The sequence below is a fragment of the Sinocyclocheilus grahami genome, unplaced genomic scaffold (assembly GCF_001515645.1).
Source record: "Sinocyclocheilus grahami isolate Dianchi unplaced genomic scaffold, SAMN03320097.WGS_v1.1 scaffold667.1, whole genome shotgun sequence".
NCBI lineage: Eukaryota > Metazoa > Chordata > Actinopteri > Cypriniformes > Cyprinidae > Sinocyclocheilus > Sinocyclocheilus grahami.
The window spans coordinates 454,000-474,848 of record NW_015505846.1 but is presented as its reverse complement, the minus strand read 5'-3'; the positions used below and the strand labels follow the sequence as shown (position 1 = coordinate 474,848).

The 20,849-nt window shown below is 44.2% G+C and overlaps 1 protein-coding gene across 3 annotated transcripts in view; it reads left to right on the top strand.

Annotated features, from left to right (window-relative positions):
- The window catches only part of LOC107558946 (human immunodeficiency virus type I enhancer-binding protein 2 homolog), an 87,288-nt gene that overhangs the window by 22,054 nt on the left and 44,385 nt on the right, over positions 1 to 20,849 (top strand). Inside the window, exon 1 of one of the 3 annotated variants that reach the window (XM_016242656.1) lies at positions 14,081 to 14,224. The exons of the other annotated variants lie outside the window; for them this stretch is intronic. The gene's annotated coding sequence lies outside the window, so the exon portion shown is untranslated. Of the gene's footprint in view, positions 1 to 14,080; positions 14,225 to 20,849 lie in introns of those variants that run through there. 3 annotated transcript variants of the gene reach the window in all.

Genomic DNA, 20,849 nt, shown 5'->3' with positions numbered 1-20,849 from the left:
GCCTAGGTATTTAATCGAAGATGCAATTTCGGGGGAAATTTTAATGAGTCCCTAAAGGCTACTTTGGTTTGTCAGGGCATATAAATATTGAAGCAGCAAATTTCGGGGCTCAAGACTGTAATCCTGTCAGCGATTGTTGCATTTTTGCTGAGGTTCCTTTTCATACATTTATGCAGGGCTGTTTGAAGGTTTCTTATCCGACATTTAACACTGTCACAGGCTGCCAGTTTGCAGCACAATGTGTAATGTTTTGAAGATTCAGGTAGGGATGAGGGAAAAGTTTAGGACATAGAAATGTTTGCTGTGTTTACCACAACTAGATGCAGCAACGTCGTGGCTCCCAGTGAACCCCTCAGAGAGCATGTGTAAAATCGTCGTTATTGCTTTTACATATATTCAATCTTGGATTGGCACAGCCAGAATAAAAAAGAGAATAGTAGTCTGGCTTTTTACAAATATCCTGCTGAGGGAAGCACTTAGACTATCTACTTTGTGTAAATACACAGCACTGGAAGCCTTGGCAGTGGCAGGGTGAATTGATTTCCTCTGCTGGGACAGACCCTGGATCTGTGAGCAGAGAAGTGAGACAGCTGGGGTGTACTTTTCTGTCTCTCTCTCTCCGTCACTATGCTGCATCAAGGCCACTTTCAACCCTATTTCTACCCGTTTACTACTCCCTCCTTCTTCTCACACTCCCTCTCTGCCTACACTTCATCATGTTTTTTTCCCCTTCTGACACTCAGTTTTTTTCCCCTCTATCTCGGAATATATTGTCGCGTCTGGCTGAGGGTGTGCTTTAAGCACATGCTGCAACCTTGATAGATGTTCTCTTCCTCTATCTCTTTCTCTCCCTCCCTCCCTCCCTCCCTTCTTGTCCTCCTCTATTTCTGCATCCCAGTGCTGCAGGCCTGTATTTCGCTCCCCCAAACGAGCTCTGGATCTTTCCCCTGTGTGATGTCAGATGTGGATCTGGGTGAGGGAATGGGCATCCGTTCATGTATCTCTTGTTCTGCGGATGGGCTCTGGGAGAAACCTAAATTTAGCAGCTCCATGCTCTCTCTGTTGTGTTTGCCATGCATGGCTTAATTAGCTGTTGCAGACAGCATGGCAGAGTATGTCTTGGATGCATTATATAATGCGTTATATCAGCTCTTCAGAGTCCCATCCTGTAGCTGAAGATAACCTGGTTGAGATACAGCTCATATTCTTTATCAGTTCAGTCAAAGTGCGAGCTGGTAATCAAAAGGCTGTAAAAGGTAATAATTATCAAATAATATTTTAGGGTAAGTGTACCCACTAAGCCCATGTACACTTTAAGCCCACTTTCAACTCTGAAGTCAAATTAAAAGAAGAGAAAATCAGATTTTATGCAGGTCATTATTTTAACCAATTCAGTGATTTGTTACTTCCCTGACATTATTTTTTATTGCATACCAATAACATTTGCCAGTGTTGAGTTAGCCCCACCCATGTGCATGCTGTCTCATGGGACCTCACACAATTACACGCAAAAACTTTGGTGTTTCAGGACCCTTCAGAAATCAGCACATTTCTGCAATTTTCAGCCATTTCTTTAAGTATATTGATATTATGTCAAATAGAGACAAATGTATTGTTGAACAAATAGTATGTTATCATTTTATATCATTTTCTTTTAAATGGAAAGATGAGTTTTATTGACTTGGTCAAACCATTAGCCTAACTGAAAGATCATAGTTTCCACAAAAATATTCGGCAGCACAACTGTTTTCAACATTGATAATAATCAGAAATGTTTCTTGAGACTGCTGAAGAATTAAAGGGTTAGTTCACCCAAAAATGAAAATTAGCCCATAAATGACCCGCAAGTCATCCTAGGTGTATTTGACTTTCTTCTTTCAGAAGAATCCAGTCGGAGTTATATAAAAAATGGTCTTTGATCTTTCAAGCTGTTTAATGCCACTCAGTTGGTATTGCTTGCATCAGTCCAAAAAAAGTTAAATAAAAAGCGCCCATCCATAAAAAAAGTGTCTCACATGGCTCCGGGGGGTGAACAAAGGCCTCCTGTAGCGAATCGATGCGTTTTTGTAAGAAAAATATCCATATTAAAAACATAATAATCACTTTAATGTAGCTTGCGCAATGTTCCTGCAAAAAGTGAACTGATATTGCTTCGGATTGCTTTATTGTCTTACAATGGACTGATAAACTACTAATGTAAATGAGATCTTCTGCTAACATAAAAGCAAATGTGTTTTTGAAGTCATTGTATAGTTGGCTTCTTTTCTTTGTTGAGCATGATTAGCTTGTCAGAAACTCTCTATGAGAGATCAATTCAAGATGGTTTCTAGTACGACGTTCTTTATAAACCAACAGGTCTTGTTGATTGTTGGAGTAATTGCTGTAAGCCTCAATGAGTCATTTATTTTCCCAAAAGTGGAGAGGTTTACAATAGATGTTAACAAGCTCATGGCATGGCACCAGCTTACAAATATCTGACTGGAAACGGGCTGCAACATAATAACCCCTCAGGAGAGGAACATTTGTGTAGTTTACAACTGGAAAGTTAAGCGTGTCATGACCTGGCCGTGATATTGTAATGTAATGTGAGTTAACACAGATACACCCAACTGAGTCATTCCTTTACAAAGTCTTACAAGGCAAATTTGATGGTTGTGTTTGTTTTGCACTGCAGGAAATAATGTCACGGAATGTTGTTTCCTGGAGCAAACAGACACTCTTGAACTGCTAGCTGATTGCGATGCAGTGGCCCGAGATGATAGTGGCATCTGGGGGGTGCTCGGAGGGGGTGTTTGTGATCAGGCCACCGCTGCGTGAGTGGATTGCATTTCCAGAGTGACAGATAATACTGTAGCCCAGCTCATTGACAGAAATTCATTTATTCGTCCTCTTCAGGAAACTATTCATGTTCACTATCCTCTCTGCTTACAAATCCATTAGACTTGGAATAAATCATCCTGCTGGACCTTTACAATTTTTAACCACCTGTCCAGACAGTTTTTATATCCACTGGTCTTAGTTTTTACCACTTTTTTTATACTACACTGGTATCATGGTGATATCTTTGAAGCTAAAAGAACAGAAATAGTGTTTTTTTTTCTTCTTGCAATGCAGAGGTCACAGTTGTGTACATTTAGAGAATATGAATGGCTCATGCACTTACTCTGATAATGTTCCAGAGCCCTTCAGGGACATTCACGGGACATCCTAGCATATTTTTAGAGACCAACAATATGTTCAATGTGCCCTACTGTTCATCCAGGATCAAGGCCCAAGTTTAGACCTGCCACACAGCAGGGTTGTAAGCCATTCACAAGTGAGTTGAGAATGCCTTTTAAATTCAGTTTAAATTCCTGGATTAATTTACCAAAGCAAACATGATGAATACTTGCAATTTGAATTTGAATGCAAGTAATAAATAAACTGAAATTCAAAGAAATACTGTATCTCTATTTTTAACGTTTAAATTTTAATAACAAAGCATAGATAGATAGATTTGCATTCACATTTACATATTTATGCATTTCATGCCAATTCTAAACATTACACAACCCAGCCACACAGAAGAATTTAGAGCCCTGTATTTTTGCACCAACAACGTGTAAATAGAGGCAAAAAAAAAAAACGCTGGCAAAAGGGTGTACTTAATTTACCCTTCTGGATTTTTCGGATTGTAATTTTAGAAGTTTGTGATGAACAGAGCAAACATTGAATTTAACATTTGATTTTTATTTTATTAACATTTATTTTTCAGTCATAAGCATAATTATCCCTGCATATAATGCATTCTGTTACTGAAGAATGAAAATAGCTTAAATTCACTTATGAAAACATGTAGATCAAATAAGATACTCTAAACTGCTATAAAATTGAGCGTCTGATGCATGAGAATTGATGAAAAAAATGCAGCTAAAGTGCCTTTAGCTTTTGTGCTTGACGTATCTTTTTCATTCTTATGTAGCTCAAACGTGTTGTCAGAGCAATTGAGTTCATTTAAGCTGCTAATGTTCTATTCACAGTAATTGTTCTGAAGTGGAAAAATATAATTTCTTAAATTACCCCCAATCTAAGATATTTTTTCATGCCCCAGTGGACTGCATCTGGTTCTGGGTGCTGAATAAGAGGCAGGCGGCATAAACAAAGGCCGAATCTGTTTGCTGTGCACTTTAATAGAACTCTTGTTCTCACTCTGGGCAGCGGCTGAGTCACCTGCACCACAATGTGTTTTAGTTTGGGGAAGCAGAGGGAAATTGGACGCAACAGGAGTCTTCTGTTTGGGAAGCCCCCAGTGTTCATTCCCAACATCAGCCAGCTGATCTGACTCAGGGCTAGGGCTAAAATTGGTTGTGCTTGTCTGGGCGATTTTTGTAAACCGATACTGCATGCAAGTGGGCTCATTTGGGGTGGCCTTGCCCCCTCCGTGCCTCGCCTTTAAACGCAACAGGTGCAGTGGGGCAACTTGAACCCTACGGAATGACAGACTGCTGAGAGAGGTGCTCTGGGAACTATGCTCAGAGGGTATTCGCTCCACAAGGTTTCTTTTCCCCAGTAGTTTTCCTTAGGGCAAAATTGGAGACCGGTGCTGGGGAGCGGCGCAGATAGGAAAACATGCTCCTGGGTTGCATAACAGGAGAAAGCAGGTCCCCGATGGTGCACAGAGTGTGAGCCACTGCCTCGCACTCCAGTGAGCAATTGCGCAGCCCTCGCTTGAGAGGCTGTTTGTTTTGGAATGGCTGCTGAGTGACTGTTTTCATCAGCGTTTGCGCATGGCCTGTCAGACTACACACACGCACCCCCCTGAACTCCTGCTGGGCCTCCTAGGAGAATCACTCCTAGCATGAGTCAAGCCGGGGTTGAGAGGTCAAATGGAACACTGACATGAATTTGTGCTCGGCTCATCAAGGCCTGAAGTGAGATGTCAGAAATCTGTGACTGCGACCCTGCAGTATGTTGAATAAAAAGCAAATTTAATGTAGATTTTAATGAATGCTTGAGCATGGAATGTGGCAGTTTATTTATAGGACATTAGACTGAAAGTTATTTTTTAATCATGTCATAAGCTGTTTTTAGTGTGCACAATTGTGATGAATGAGTTTGTGCATACATGCATACATACATACATATATATATATATATATAGTGTGAACTATCCCATTATTAACATTTGATAGGCGTGAGATTTTGTGTTAATTGGATTTTAACTGTGATTTTGATGCACTGGCTCAGTTCCAGACTATCTTCAGGTTAATCACTTACTGAATCTGCAACCCCTTCTGTACTTTTAACATGTTAACATGCCCTAATTGTGTGATTCATTTATGTGTGCGTAAGCTCTTGTTTTCGAGCAGTTGGCTGTGCCCTGTTCGCATGCGCTTGAGGGATCTGATGGAAAGTACTGTGCAGTGTTACAAATGAGACCCAGCACAGGTTGCCTCCCAATTTTCTCTGCTCTAGTTATGCACTATTGCATGATTTTCCCTCTTTTTAGCATCTTTTCACAGTCCTAGTACTTCCAGCAAATGTGAATGAATGACTGGTAAAGTAAAACAGGCTCAGGAGAGGTGATTTCAGGATGTACCCTGCTGATTATGCTACTTTTTTTTAGTTATATACAATTGAACACGCTCTTGACAATTCAAACTCTGGAGGATTGATGGTTCCTGAAGGCATGAACTTCTGTTGTCACCATTGCATGGAAACAAAACATCCCTCATTTCCGTTTTTTTTTCATTACAGCTCCACGAGTAGATTTAAAGACAATGCTGGCAGTTGTGTGATGAAAGATGTTGTTATAGCGAAACATTTAATTAAGTATTATTATGAAACTGCTTTGATATAGATCTCAGAAGTTGTCTTTCTTGTACACCTCTATGGGAAAGCAATACTTCCAGCAATACTTAATATTAAAGAGGTGGTTCAGTGTTTTTTTTCTAGGCTTGATTGTGTTTATGGGGTGCAGTCTAACATGTGTTATTGCTTCGTTTTTTAAAAAACGCATTATTTTTCACATAATTTACCTTTATTCCACACCACTCTGTCCCTTCTCTGAGAAACGCGCTGATCAATTTCCTGCTTTTATGAAGCCCTAGAAATAGGCGATGGGCTCTGATTGGTTAGCTAGCCCAGTGTGTTGTGATTGGCTAAACCGCCTCTAGTGCGCACGTCTAAGGTCCCGCCCCTCACCTTAGCGGCAAGTGCTCTGGTTGTATTGTAAACAAAGGTGTCATTAATATCGCTTATCAGTTTGAGCCCGATTGAGAAGCAGAGGATATTATTGAAGCACAGCTTTTAATGGTAGGCCTATGTTTTTTGTTTGTTGTTGTCTCATACTTTTAGATACACTGTTATTTGTAAATGCTACTGCTTATGTTAGCTTTTAATATACAGTTTTATCCTGATTAAAGCTTTAATAATACAGTACGGCAACTGCACGTTCATGTTTAACGCTTCTCATAGCTATGTGAAAATAATAAGTGTATAACTGTAACAGTTCATTGCTGGAGCTGAATGAGAGAGAGAGAGAGAGAGAGATGCAGAGCGTGTGCAGAGCAGGGTGATGCGAGGAACAGTATTAAGAACCGCTGCTTTAGAACATTGATTTTGAATCCATTAGAATCGCGATTCATATATGAATAGATTTTTATGTGCACCCTCTAGTTTTCTCTTCCTCTTCTCTAAAGCAGCACAGCATGGCCTCGCCCCCTTTGCTGCCTTTTCCCGAGGGCGGGGTTTATCTGGGTTTGTGATGTCACGAACCCAGGAAGTAACTCGTTGTAGTCCCTTCGAGCCGTTTTGTAGGCATTAAACTGCCAGAATTTTAAAAGACTATCTCTGTTTACATTGAACTTTCAGCTTCGTAACTTTGCAGATATTGTTTATGCTCAAACAGCAACATTACACATTAACGTCTCGGTTACGTATGGTAACCCTCGTTCCCTGAAGGAGGGAACGGAGACGCCACGTCGGATGACCGAAGAATTGGGATCTCGCGTAGAGAGATCAATCAACTTCGAGTGTAAACTAAACGAGCCAATGCACATTGGCATGTGATTATTGCATCCAGCTGCCACTGATCACACCGTGAGTATAAGTAGGCAGCAGATGCAGCGCATATTCAGGTTTTCGGTGAGGAGCCGCCGAGTTACCCACTCAGTAAGACTGGATAACACTGGGAAAACGTACCCGTTCCATTTGGGACCGAGACGTTGCGGAAGCTCCATCCTTCCCGAATTAGGTTTTCGGAAGCAATACACACACGAACATCCCTTAGGTGCATATAGAAGATTGGAGGTGATTGTAACCCTCTTGGAGTGGCAGAAGTCTGCCGGGGAAACACGATCTCTGAGGACATACCGTGGACTTTACACATATGGGATCCATTTAGGTCTCTACATATGGAATCCAGCCCTCTACCGGTTCTCATGGATTCATCGAGAGAGGACCTGGCACCGGACGGAGGAGCTCAACAGGGTCTACTATACGGACTCTCTGGAGCAGTTTTAGCAAGCCGACCCGAAGCCGGGGCCACTCAGTGCTTCTACCCGTTTGAGGTAAGAACACAGGAGGATACCGGCTCCACACGAAGGCTATAGGGGTCGCCCAGCCCGCAGCTCTGCCGCGCCCAGGAGGATGCAACACTTCTAGTTGAGTGAGCTCGCAAACTGAACGGGCAGAGCACACCCTGTGCCTGATAAGCCAGGGTGATGGCATCCACTATCCAGTGGACCATCCTCTGCTTAGAGACGGCATTCCCCTTCTGCCGGCCTCCGTGACAGACAAAGAGCTGGTCTGAGGTCCTGAAACTTTGTGTCCGGTCTACGTAGTACCTTAAGGCTCGGATGGGACAGAGCTAGGGCTGGGTCTGCCTCCTCCGGGGCCAGCGCTTGCAGGCTCTCCACCTGATCTCTGAAGGGAGTAGTGGGAACCTTGGGCACATAGCCGGGCCGGGGCCTCAGGGTTACCTGAGAGTCAGCCGGCCCGAACTCTAGGCACGAATCGTCGACCGAGAATGCGTGTAGGTCCCCTACCCTCTTGATGGAGGCCAGTGCAAGCAGGAGTAGAGTTTTCTAGAGAAGAACACCACTCAACGAACAGGTTCCACTTCAAAGTGTAAGCGTGTCTCGTAGACGGTGCTCTCGCTGAAGTGATGGTGTCAACTACCTCTTGGGGCAGGTCACCTAGAACCTCCGCGTCCCGTCCAGGGACAAGACATGAAGTTTCCAGAGGTCTGGACGCGGGTGCCAAAGGGTGCCCCATCTCTGAGTCAGTAGATCCTTCCTCAGAGGAATCGGCCAAGAAGGGGCTGTCACAAGGAGCATTAGTTCCGGGAACCAGGTCTGGTTGAGCCAATAGGGTGCCACTAACAGGACCTGCTCCGCGTCCTCCCTGACCTTGCACAGTGTGCCTGTGTGCCAGTGCGTCCGTGCCGAGTGTTCCCTCGGTCAGGTCACAGTTGCAGTGTTGTCCGTGCGGACTAGTACATGCTCGCCTCGTAACCGCCCTTTGAGACGGATCAAGGCAAGGTGTACTGCCAGCAACTCGAGCCAGTTGATGTGCCAGTGCAGTTGGGGCCCCGTCCAAACCCCTGACACTGCAAGCCCGTTGTACGTGGCCCCCCAGCTGGTGGTTGAGGCATCCGTGTGAACCACAGCATGCCTGGAGACCTGTTCTAGGGGCACCCCTGCCCGGAGAAACACATAGTCTGACCACGGGGTGAAGGTTTGGTGGCAGGCCGGTGTAACTTGGACCCGGTAAGTGCCGCGTTGCCACGCCCACCTCGGGACTCGGCCATGGATCCAGTGCTGAAGCGGTCTCATATGAAGCAGCCCCAGCGGCGTGACTGCCGCAGTAGCTGCCATATGCCCCAGGAGCCTCTGAAATTGTTTCAGTGGGACTGCCATCCTGCTCTTGAATGTATTCAAGCAGTTCAACACCGACTGAGCACGTTCCTGCCTGAGGAGTGCTGTCTGTTTGACCGAGTCCAACTCCATACAGAGAAAAGAGATCCTCTGCGTCGGGGAGAGTTTGCTCTTTTCCCAGTTGACCCGAAGGCCCAACAGGCTGAGGTGTGAGAGCACCAAGTCCCTGTGTTCGCACAACTGATCCTGAGACTGAGCAAGTATGAGCCAGTCGTGGATGTAGTTGAGGATGCGAATTCCCTGTTCTCTAAGGGGAACAAGGGCCACCTCCGCAACTTTCGTGAAGACACGGGGTGACAGGGACAACCCGAAGGGCAGGACCTTGTACTGATATGCATGTCCGTGAAGGGCCCGGTTCAAGACGCGCAGATCCAAGATGGGTCTCAACCCACCGCCTTTCTTGGGTACAATGAAGTAAGGGCTGTAAAACCCCGTCCTCATATTGGCTTGAGGGAACGGCTCTATCGCATCCTTCGCCAGCAGGACTGCGATTTCTCCCCACAAGACAGGGGCATCTGCTGCTTTCACTGAAGTAAAGTGGACGCCTCTGAACTTGGGAAGGCGCTGGACGAACTGAATTGCATAGCCGAGCCTGACGGTTCGAAGAAGCCATCGAGACGGGCTGGGTAGCGCTAGCCAGGCTCCCAAACGCCGCGCAAGTGGCACTAACGGAACTACAAGCGTACCCACGGTGGGGCAGCTAAGAGGAACGCAGGGACCCGGCCGGGCGTCTCGTAGCCGGTCCGAGGCGGGGTTTGAGTGTGTGTAACACTGACCTGCGTTCGAGCATAGGGTGTGCGGGTAGTCCGTTGGTTCGTCCTCCCGATCTGCCCACTGCTGCTCACTGGTGAGAGAGGAGGGTGAGTGTGATACGGCACTGGATCGTCCACAACCCCCCCCGTCCCCTCTGGGGACCCAGAGATAGAGGAATTTGCTCTTCTGTTGAGTATTTGGGTACCACCGACCGAGAGGTCAGTGGCAGAAAAAAAGGAAACAAAAGATTCTCAGCCTGGCCCTCCTCCGGGGGAGGGAGTGATGCGTTCACCATCTCCCGAAGAGCAGGTCCCTCCATCTCTGGGTCGCCCGTCTCAGGACCTCTTGTTCTTTCGCTTACCACCAGGTTTGGCGGGGGCCTGGACGGGCGGGGTGGCTGCCCTGCGACCGGCTCCACGGCGCAGCTTTGCTGGAGGCTGCTGCGGACGCTGCGTGGGAGCGGGGGCGGCGGCAGGGGGCAGCCCTCGGCGATGAGTGGGCTGAGGCGCTGCCACCGGTGGCCGGGTGGAGGAACTGCTGGACGAAGTTCTCCACCGTGTCGCCGAAAAGGCCGGTCTGGGACACGGGGGCGTTCAAGAACCGTTTCTTGTTCGTCTCGCACATGTCGGCCAGACACAGCCAGAGATGACTCTCCTGGACCACCATAGTGGACATCGCACGACCCAGAGACCGCGCCGTAACCTTCGTCGCTCATAGCGCGAGGTCCGTCGCGATGCGGAGTTCCTTAAGAACTTCCGGGTCTTGACCACCCTCGTGCAAGTCCCTCCAAAGCGTGTAAGGTGGAAGCAGCTTCTCCACAGGCCGTATAAGCACTGCCGATCAGAGCCGATGAGTGTCTACAGGCCCGGGAGGGGAGCAACGGCTTGCCCGACGGACTGCATCCGACCGCTTCACCTGGGGAACTCCCATGTACCCCCGCGCTGGACCCCCATCAAGGGTGGTGAGGGAGGATAAGCCACTGGGGCGGTTTCTGGCAGTGAAAGGTGCCGTCCATGACCCAGTGAGCTCGTCATGCACCTCCGGGAAGAAAGGCACTGGGGTGGGGCCCTGAGAACTAGCGCGAGCCACCCCGAGAAACCAATCGTCCAACCTCAAGGGTTCGGGACGCGGTGGAAGATTCCACTCGAGCCCGACACTCTCAGCGGCCCGGGAAAGCATAGCCATCATTTGCGGATCCGAATTCGGCACCGCTGGCCGTCCAGAGGGCGGCAGCGCTGACGGATCTTCCTCTCCAGAAAAGTCTGGCTCACCCTCCGATGCAGCAATCAACATCCGATCGTCGGGGGGAGCCTCGGAAGATACAGGTGGTACCCTTTTTGAGGGTCCAGCCTGCTCTCTCGACAGCCCCACTGGTGTCGGAGTGCCGGCGGATGGAGGAGCCCTCGGAGGGTTGGCTGCCGCCAGGGGGAACCCTAGTTCTAGGCAGTGGAACGGGCACTCCGCCCCTTTGCAGGAAATGGAGTCTGGCCCGCAGCTCCGAGATGGTCATACTCCCACTATGGGAGCATGACTCATCCACGAAAGCCGCCTCAACGTGCTTAATGCCCAGACACGAGAGGCAGCGATCGTGACCATCACCCGGCACCAGGTAACGACCGCACCCAGAAACGCACGGATTGAAAGACATCTTTAAAAAGACGTTCCACCCGTGGAGCTCTTTCAGAAATGCTCTTTTAGAAATGCTCTTTTAGTGTGCTGAAGCGCACAGGGGTGATGGCCGCTTGCAACACACACAGGGGGCAGTGCAGCCTGATGTGTGCAACCCACTCGACACAGGAAAACCACCGCCGCTGAAGTGCCATACCGCCAGCACGAGAGCCCTCGAAGAGCATGCTTGAACTCGCGTAGATCACTCGGTTAAGCAGAAGGTCAGGAGCAGAACGATAGACCTGCTCGGCTCTGAAGCGAAAAGCTGAATATGCGCTGCATCTGCTGCCTACTTTACTCACGCTGTGATCAGCGGCAGCTGGATGCAATAATCGCATGCTAATGTGCATTGACTCATTTTCGTCGGTCATCCGACGTGACTTCGAGAGTGACCGACTGAAAGGGAACTAACGTTAAAAAAGTGAAATCGCAATGAACCACCCCTTTAATTATTGATGCAGTACTGGAGGAATTACACTTCCTAATTAAATCACTGGGTCTGTAAAAAAAATGTGGTAGTAGGACAGTGAGGTCACTTCTCAAGGTAGTTTGTGCAATAGATATGTCGTTAAAGAGAGGAAAACTTCCATGAGAAGGGGAAAAATAAAGGCAAATCCCAGCTGGGGGTTCAGTGAGGTAAGCAGAGGATACTGTGGTGATGGGAGGATCCTTCATTTCCCTCGAGTCCCTCCCGTCATCGCGGCCTGCTGATTAGAGGAGTGTTCACAGCTTGGCAAAGGTCCAGAGCCTCACCTCAGCCATTAAACTTGTTCATTCAGCACTAATACCAGCTGAGATCTTGTTCCGGTCCTATTGTCCCTTAGCCACAGACCTGTCAGGCTGCTTACTTACTGAGGATGATGCAAAAAAACATCCAGACATCCATTTTGCCCTAGATCTTGTCCTAGACCATTTCTCTGACCATTACTGTGAACAAGACAGGCTGTCTGCATGGATAGCATTTATTTATTTGCTCTCACACTCAGCACATTGCCTCATCAGCAGTGATTTGGGTTGAGGGACACCTACATGTAGGCAGAATGTGGACTGACGCTGTTTTTAGATCAAGTGCAATCACATTCTGAGCAGTTAAATATTAATGAAGCTTTATCTGCCTAGTTTAGCAGGAAATGCAATATTATGTGTTACTGCATTTAGTAGGAATTTGTGTACATTTGTATGCTTGCATGCATATGGCCACAGGTAGCGGATGAATAATTAATTTGTGCAACAAAACAGTGGAAGATAGATGAAGCCTGCTCTTTATTTTTCCGCAGTTAGCAGATGGCCTCCTTTATAATGTTCGCCAATGGTGAATACCACCTGATCTTACAGAAAACATATCAATATCTGGAAATCCCTTTCCATCTGTACAGCACACTTTTGCAATATGGGTCATTTTTCTTTTTAGGTGGGAAATCGTATCTTTTTAATATCTGAAAGCAAAATAATAATAATAAATCTAAAAAACACACTATCTTTGAAAAGTTTTTTTCTTACCAACCAATTTAAATGTGGTGCCCTATTGGAGATCTATCGGTAGCTAAACCAGCAGAGTTGTTTACAGTGAGACTTGTTCAGACAGTGAGTGAGAACACCCAGGGAACCGGTTTGGGTCCTTATAGTGTTTCTTATTTTCCGTGTCTCTGAGTGGGCGATGTCACAGGGGATCCTGGCTTCCAGTTGCCCAGATTCTCGGTTAATCACAGAGTCGCTCTCCAGAGGTCAGACCTGGTCAAATATATTTAGCTGTGTAAATTGGATTATGCGGTAAGGGCAGAAGTCTGCTGAATAGCTGTGCATGCTTAGCTTGCAGATGTGATTAACTGATTCATCTTTGGGATAACCGGGATGGTCGTTATCACGGTGACTCCTGACAGCTTGATGTCATCCCGCAGGTTGAGTAAATGCTCCCTGGAATGGTGCCGCAGCTGTGGGCCGATGTGGCCATAACTCTTGATCCGACAGCTCATTCAGGTGACCCTCAGAAGGGCTGTATTGCTGTCACTCAAGACAGTGTGGTAGCGGTAAATATATTAGCATAAGTTAGAATTAATTTTCTCTGCGGTGAAGGGGGTGGCCAGAAGTCTCAGCCTGGTTCCCCCGTAAGATCTTCTCTCTTTGGGATTGTCGCAGTGCACACCTGTCCAATGTCACAGTTTGTTCTGTTACAGTGAAATAACCCTTGCTAAATGCATGCATGCTCACACAGACACACAATTTCATGGCGTGATCTAAACGCTAAACGTATCAGTGTCTGGGCCTGGCCGAGAGTGATTGGTGAAAGCACATCTATAAAGGGATTTTGTAAGAATTAGCCCGGTGAGCTATTTTTAGCCCTGCGGGAGGTGGCGGAAGGAGGGGTGAGTGGTGATACCATGTTGTTATACACAACACACTGTGGACAATCCCAGGGTCAAAGGCACCAAGGCCAGACTGCAATTAAAGCACTGTCCGATAAGACCTGAGCTGTGTTACGCACAAATGCTCACGCAAGCGTTCAAAAGGCTGTCTGTGATTTTTGTGAAGTCCTTTGACCCATCTGCAGTATTTGTGTTCCGAGCTCTAGAGATTTAAAAAGGCACCAAAACAGCCCAGAAGAGCAGGCACTGCAAAAGTACCTCTCAGAGTAGTCTGTTGTATAATCCCTCTAGGGGCCCCAATGCTATTTTTGTTCCTGGATATGCGTCACGACTGGGTATTTTCTCTGGTGACTAGCTTACATCAGTAGGTCTCCTAGTATACGCTCTATCAGCGAGAGCCTTCTGATTGATGGGAGTTTCGGCTGGGGTTGGCTGGCGTTTTATTCCTGACCTCCTAGAATGGACAAGGGGAATCTGATATCGGCGGAATGTTGTGGATGACCAAGGACCTTGAGAAGCCAGGTTGGTTGACAAATCCATTTTTTTCCCTTTCTCGAGTTGTCTCTACCAATGCGTCTAGCATTGATTAGAGAGGTGATATCCTGTGTTTGTAAACTGACGGGGGGCTGATGCAGCCGCGAGGACAGGCACGGGAGCGGAGGAGCGTGTGTTAGCTGTTTTCCATGGGCTGCAGCAAGCTGTCAGTGACAGAGTCTCTGCTTGCTCGTTTTCCATGTATTGCTCGCATGCTGCCGTAACATTACCGCAGCGATATAGCCTTGCTTTTGTTAGGAATCTTTGTCATGTGCATGACCCTTTCTTTTTTCCTGCATGTATTCTCTCCTGACGGTGCACTTGTTGTTACAGGGTTTAGGTTACATTGTTGTTAGACTTTGATACTGATGCATCCTCAGCATCTGTGCGCAGAGGAATGTCAGGTCCCTTCTCTGTCGCGGGACACCCCTCACATATCCCCTCCAAGTTCCCCTCGGGTTCACATGCCTCACGTCATCCATCAATTTCACTGGGAAATATTAAAAAATGCTTTTTTGCACAATGCGTCTCATCTGTCTCCGGATATTCTGCCCCCCCCTCCCATACAGCTGTCTGCCTTATCAGCATGGCATAATTCATTATGTGAGGGAAGGCTCTGGCAATAATACAGGGAAACACCAGTAGAATGTCATGGACCCATGTATCCCAGTCTAGTTAAAAGTCACCAGTTTAAAGATTGGTTTCTTTTGAGTAAAACTCAAAACTTATATGAATGTATCAACTAAGTTCCATTCAGAAATGCTGAACATTTACAGCAACCTTGAGATGCAGGTCAGGAGAGCACATCTTCCTCGTATTCTTGTTGTATGTCTGCTTGTGTAGAGTGAAAGAATTGTAATATGTCTGTCCGATAGCAGTGGAATGGTCCTTCCTGCCAAGTGTGCTGCATTTTCCATTCACAAATACTTCACGTTCCGGATTCGTCTGCTGTACTGTAGTTCGGAGAGGTGTCTCTGTGACAGGGTTCAGGAAATGCCCCATTTGACGTTTGTTGAGAAATATCAAGTGTTTCCTGGTTACAGATTGGTTTACATAAACGTTTCGTTGTTTGTTTAGAGTTTACGTTTTTTTCCCCTTGGGCTCTGAACATCTAAAGTGTGTCAGCGGAGCCTACCACCGCGGATCCTTTTGACCTGGCGGTGAGATAAAAAGCAATTACCGATCAGAGTGGGAGCTCTGTCCGTCCGTGAGCACGAGAGTAATGTGATGTTAACCTGCTCCTGCTGCACTCACGGGATTACAACAGACCCTCGTGCACAACAATCAGGTACAGACCCCGCTTCATCAATTGCTCTGTCTTGGCGGTGGGACAGGAAGTAATTGTGTCCAGGTTTGGGCACTGCATTCTTTACTGTTTGTTTTCTGCTTGCCATTATTTGATTAGCCCAAAGTCCTGTTTTTAAGGATTTGTTTGTACAGTATGTGTCACACATAAAGATCTCTGCTCCCAGAAGTACTTGGAAGGGATCTCCTGTTTTTGTTTTCCCAATTTAGTGTTTAATTTTAAAAGAATTTAAAGGATTTTTTCACCTCAAAGGTCAACATTTACTCACCTTCATGTAATTCCAAACTGTAGGACTTTGTTTTTCTTGTGCAACACAAAGGGAGATATTAATTTAATAACAGGCTTTTTTCTATATAATTGTATTTCTATATTTTTTGTAATTTTGCGTGCTTTTGATATTTCTATTTTGCTTTAATTTATTTCTTATTTCAGTTGTAGTAATTTTTGTACTTCAGTTTAAACTTATTTCAGTTAGTTGCCTAGGTAACACTGAGCTCTTTATTTTCAATTTTTCATTTAATATTCAGATTTCAGCTTTATTTCCATTAATAGTTTTAGTTAAAGGTAAAAACACTGATTGTTTACTAATTATACATCACTGCTTACCTCAAGAATTGCCAAAGGTGAGCTAGGGCAGATAACAACTTAAATTTTGTTTATCAGATGCCTCAGTTTCACTATTTAAGACCTGGAATATAGTGCAGAAGTCATATAGACCACTTTTATAATGCTTATTTGGTGCTTGCACTGTATGTTTTTTCTGGACCTTAAAAGCTCCAGTCTCAATTAATTGTAACTGCAATGAAAGGAGCGTCCAGTGCATTAATCAAAGTTCTTCTTTTGTATTTCACTGAAGAAAAACGAAATGATGAGTGAAAGTGAACTATCCCTTTAAAGGAACACTCCACTATTTTTGAAAATAGGCAAATTTTCCAACTCCCCTAGAGTTAAACAGTTGAGTTTTACCATTTTCAGATCCATTCAGCCGATCTCCCGGTCTGGCGGTAGCACTTTTAGCTGCAGCTTAGCATAGATCATTGAATCTGATTAGATCGTTAGCATCTCGCTCAAAAATGACCAAAGAGTTTCTATATTTTTCCTATTTAAAACTTTACTCTTCTGTAGTTACAGGCAGCAAAGTTCCTTGATTATTACACCGGAATGAGAGTATAGTTCCTAGCCATATCGGCCTAGAAAATCACAACTTTTCATTTTCCGTCGGTCTTAGTACACGATGTAACTACAGAAGAGTCAAGTTTTAAATAGGAAAAATATAGAAACTCTTTGGTAATTTTTGAGCGAGATGCTAACGGTCTAATCAGATTCAATTATCTATGCTAAGCTACAGCTAAAAGTGCTACCGCCAGACCCGGAGATCGGCTGAATGGATTCGAAAACGGTAAAACTCAACTGTTTAACTCTAGGGGAGTTGGAAAATGAGCCTATTTTAAAAAATAGTGGAGTGTTCCTTTAAAACCATAAAAATGCTAGATAAATATTTGACCAACCATCAAGATTCTTTCAGCCTTCGAAGAGTACAGCGGAACGGCACTTCATTCAGCATCTGACCTTGTCTTCTTTTGTGTGTCCTACACAGTGTTCCTGCATTTGCTGTCTTTGTACACTTCCTCTTTTAACGGTTTACTTTAATGAAACAATTTCTCTGCTGAAAGGCTCGCCACTCATTTTCAGACATTAGTAATAGTATGCATTTTCCTTCTAATCATTACACCTTTTCATTCCCTTTCCAGATAGAAATGGATGTTATGCATCTTCGCAGGCTGATTAGAATAAACCATTTACAGTTAAGGACCTGATTTCTTAGAAGTATAGAAAATGGTGTTTTGATGATAAATTCCACCATTCAATAGCTAAGCTGAAGGGAGCTTCATTTGGAGACAAAAAAAGTCTGAAATGAATAGAGAACCACAGGGTACAGATGGCAGGAGGAGGCTACCTGTACACCTGAATGATCCTTGGTGACCTTGCTCCACAGGGCTCCTCCTTCTGTTGAAGAGGACTGAAAGAGACAATACCACATCCATGCCTGCTCCTCCTGCATGATTTCCTTTTTTTCACAAGAATCTCTATGCTGACACAGAGGTCCATTTTTGTCATGTGTTGACAGATAGCAATGAAATATCTTCGCATTTTGTTGGCTCCTGATAATGGGGTTGGCATCTGCACTCTTGAATGATTCTGTAGCGACCATCAGTGTGCATGTTAAAAGTCAAGGCTGCTCCCTGAGCAGCATTAGAGAGATGCACAGGAGAGAGGCAGCGTGTCCATAGTGACACGACTGGCATTTTGCCCCTATTAACTTCTCTGACCTTTGTGTGAGTAAATGTGACTATTCTCTGAATTAATTATGCTGACGTCTGCTTCCTCTTCACTATATAATAATAATTTCTATTTGGTCAATTTCTGTTTTAGTGCATTCATATTATTTCTTTTATTTTCCTGTTTCTATTTTATTTCCATTAGTACATTACTTTGAGAACATACAAAAAACTGCAGGTGAAATCTATTCTATTCTATTATACTACATTCTATTATTCTACAGTAACTGAAAAGCAGATGGCCCATTTAAAACACCTTTTTATTTTCACTAACACTTTCAGTAATCAATGCCAGTAGCCACTGTAATTTGGTTAAACATTTTCTTAATTATTCCTGTTGGATTCATATTTTTCAATTTATTTCCCATATTATAATTTTATTTACTGTAGTATATTATTGTGAGAACATACAAAAAATATTTTCAAATGAAATATTTTATTATATATTATATTTTGTACAAAAGCTATATTGATATAATATAATATATGAAAATATTTAATCAGATTTTATATGTACAAATATGTCTATTATGTTGTATATATTTATATTTTTGCACAGCTAAAAGACATATGGCTTGTAAAAAAAATGTTGTGTATATATATATATATATATATATAATTTTTTAATTTTATTATTTTCAGTAATTAAAGCCAAAAGAAGCATTTGCTGAAATGTACAGTTGCTGTCATTAGAAACCACAGATGAGCAAATACAGTGTGAATTCAGGCAGGGTCTTATCAAAAACAGCATGGCCAGGTTTTCAGAATGAATGCTTAGGCTTTCATTCAAAACCTACTCTAGCTGTGCCTTGTGACGCAAATGTCACTGATCCGAGTGCCAGAAGAGTGTGGCGGTGTGTGGATGGAGGTTGGACAGACCCTTACTGCGTCCCCTCTCTGTGTCTGTGGCCTGAGCTCCGACTGGGCTAAGCTCTCCATACCTTCTGTTCGGTCCTGGCCAATGCCAGATCTGTAGCAAACAGTGAGACCTGGATACCCAACCTGAGCCACATGGGCAAGCACTCTGTGATTCACACTTCAGCGAGAGAGAAAAAGTGGAAAAGACGGGATCCAATGTTGAGATTCAAAATCATGATTTGTTTTGAACAATTATGTGATCTTCTGACCTAGATGATTGTATAGTAGTTATTTATGCTGTTTACGACTTGAAATGCAATGTATCTGTGAACACAAGTAAAGCAGCAGAGAGTGGGCAGGAAGTTCAGTCATGCTGACCCCTTGACTTATAGCAGGTTAATGTAGATTTCAGTGTTTGCGTGTGTACTCTGCATCGCCAGCAGCATTTTTTGTGTCTGTTTGTGTGTATCATACTGTATGTGTGTGCAGCCATAGCATTGGCCAGGCCCAGTGTGTGGGCTGAACTCAGGAAGTGGGCAGGCAGGCATGTGGCCCTCTGCCACTTGGGCCCCAGGGTTCCTATCACAGATGGCCCACTGACATTAGCCCAGGCCTGGTGTCAGCTAAGACATCATATGGAGAGAAAGAGAGAGCGAGACTCATGACGTTCTCAGCCTGAAAGGATGAAAAGATAACAGCGAGAGACTGTCAGATGAAAGACGCACAAAGACACTTTACCTTTGCTCAGGTGAGGCTTCTCGCAGTGCTCGAATTCGAGAAATGGAGAGCAGAGTTGCTAAGGTGAGAGAAACTTGAGAACAGCCAGGAAAATGGTGGATTTATTCCATGAAATCACAGGTGAGACCACCTGTCTCCACTGGCCTGAATCAACCACATTCCTGGCAGCTTTCACGCCAGAAAATCAGTTTGCTACGATCGAGAGTCACATAAAAGCAATTTACGATTCAGATCTATCCCAGGTACATATTTGACGTTTAATAGCACATATTTACAGACTTTTATTGCACGGGCATAAATTTATCCGACAACCTTGTCTGAACTTACCTTTACGGCATGGTTTGAAGGTAAAAGTTTGAAGTTGAGCGTCAGATGCTTTTTAAAAATTTGTGTGCTTTTTATCTCTTCTTTTCCAAACAGCCCTGTCAGATAGATCAGAGTTTTTTCCCCTTCTCTTTTTCTCACCCAGACTCCCGCTGCTCACTGAGAGTCTGTGGCCTCCATTATTAATGCTGAAAAAAATCTGGCTTTACACCCCAGGCGGGTGGACTGTACCCTATAAAACATATAATCTAGCATATGAGTCACTCCATGCTGGACGCAGGATTTTATAGGCAATCGTTTCAATAAAATCTATTTTTTCAGCAAAACCTTTTTTGGAGGGATTTTGTAGAGAAGGAGGCTGGTCACAAGCATATTATGTTGTATTTTAGTTGCTTTTATTCTAATTAGTATTATTTTAGTATCATTACTATAGTATCTTAATATGTATTCATATTTTGTATTAGTTTTTATTTTTGTATTTTAAGATGTAGTCATTTAGTTGTTTTAGTCAATATGTTAATATAATATTATTATACTTGTATTATTTTATATTATATTAATTTTGTTTTTAGTTTGAATAATTTTAGTACTTTAACTTAAACTAAATGAAAAATAGACATTTTGCCCCCTCAGCTAACTGAAGGTTTTTAGATTTTATTGTAGTTAACATTTATTTTATTTAAATTTTTAAAAGATATATTTTTATTTTACTAATTGTAATTATTATTTTAATTGTTATTTTTAGTTATTATATTATTTAACATAGTTGTTTTAATTTTAGTTGACAACATCAACACTGTTTTCATTTTGGCTTCTTGTCTAGATTAACCAGCTAAACCAGCGTAAACATGCCTGGACCAGTATGAGAATAAATTATTCTGTTGTAGTCTGGTCTTTTCGGCAGGGAGGGAACAGAAAACTGGGCATAGACCAGATTCAAACCTTCATTTCCCACATGAGCACCACAACTAAATATGTATGGAACATGTGTTTGTGTGCTAAAAACTTCACCATAGCTTTTTATTACCGCAACACAGATTTTAAACAT